Raw genomic sequence first — 1,674 nt, 5'->3', positions numbered from 1 at the left:
TAGAGTGAAATTGATTTGTAACTGTATAGGGTTGGTTTTGAATTGGATCTTTTTGCAATATGCTGCAGGTTTGGGCATGGTATATGTGGACTATTCGGAGCGGCCGCTACTGCAGCATAGAGAGGATTTTTCTGGTTTTCTTACAGCTTTCCAGCAGGTGGATATGTGGATGGTGTAGGTTTAAAAGCTTGAAGAGGAAAGCATAGCAAGGCTGCGACATGGAGTGGTACTGTACCGGAGGCTCAAAGAACAAGGATGCTTTATCAAGGAAGATGAAAGATGAATTTGCTCTTCTTGTTTATTACTTTTCTTGTCTTGTTCATGACGTAAAGGGTTCTGGTGTAATAATTTCTTATAGAATTTCTTGGATGTAAGTGATAAAATTTGAATGAGATCTTGACATTTTGTATTGATGGAATGTATATGATTTTTGTAGTGAAGACTTGAATGCCCTCTTTTGGTGCAGGATTTGTAATGGATTTTTTTGTATATTCTTAAATGTAATTCGTAATGGATGTTGAATGGTATTTGGATGAATTTTGTAGATTGGAACTTGATGAACATGCCTTGTAAACCAAATGAATTGAACCCGGTCCTTATATGAAGGAGTATTGAACTAAGCCTTGCCAATGATACAACTTGTTCCTTTGAATTACTTGTGCTCTAAAAGTAACAAGCATATGATGTGAGCCCAAGATTGTATTGACCAACATAAACGAACCATTCAATCTCCTGTGCCATTGCACTCAAACTCCACAACAGTAATCCATTGAAGGATCTTTGAAGTGAATTAGACTTGAAGCATAGAAATGAATGAAACCCCGTGTTTAATCTCCAACTAGTGAACACACTCATGCAATGAGCCAAAACCTTGTTCTTTCTCGAGATACGCACTTGGTTACTTGAGGTATGGGAAAGTGCCAAACCTTATTCCCACGCGATCTTACCGGTATCTTTTGATGAAATCGTGAGCACTTGCTGTTTTTTCTTTTTTAGGATCTTACCAAGGATGCTATTATAGCTTGATAATTTTGAAATGGAGAGGAGAAACTTAACCACAAAGAACCTTGGCTATTAATACTCTTGATCCCATGCTTCAGATGTTTATTCACCGAATTAATGTATGATATGTTAAATGACCTAGTGGGAGGTATGTACATGAGACTATGAAATGCATGAGCCTAAGCCAGATAAAATTGAAAGGGTAGGACAAATTTGGGGTATGACAGCTGCCCCTATTTAATCGTCTTAAACCCGAAGGCGAGATTGGCGCTAGCCTTTCGAGCATTCGAGGTAGAAGAAGATTAAATATCAAAGTACCTGAAATGTGTCCTGAAATGATGGGGGAAATTATCTTTATTTTGTTTTGATATCTGCTGGGGGAAGAGAAATTTGTAGTTTTTGGCGGAGGAATTTACAATGAGTAATGGATTTGAATGGTGGTAGCTTGTAACGTAGCCAAGATGCCAATACAAGGTTCTCAATGGAAATGATTGTTGTATGAAACTATGATTGGAAAGTATGGGTCCGACGGAATGATAGGATCTACTGACTCAGAAATTGAAAGAGATGAAAATAAGGTCAACGGACCTACGATCCACAAGAAATGAAAAAGATGAGGATAAGGTCAACGGACCTACGATCCACAAGAAATGAAAAAGATGGGGATAAGGT

Source organism: Vicia villosa, linkage group LG3 (genome assembly GCF_029867415.1).
Source record: "Vicia villosa cultivar HV-30 ecotype Madison, WI linkage group LG3, Vvil1.0, whole genome shotgun sequence".
Lineage (NCBI taxonomy): Eukaryota > Viridiplantae > Streptophyta > Magnoliopsida > Fabales > Fabaceae > Vicia > Vicia villosa.
This window is presented reverse-complemented; position numbering follows the sequence as displayed.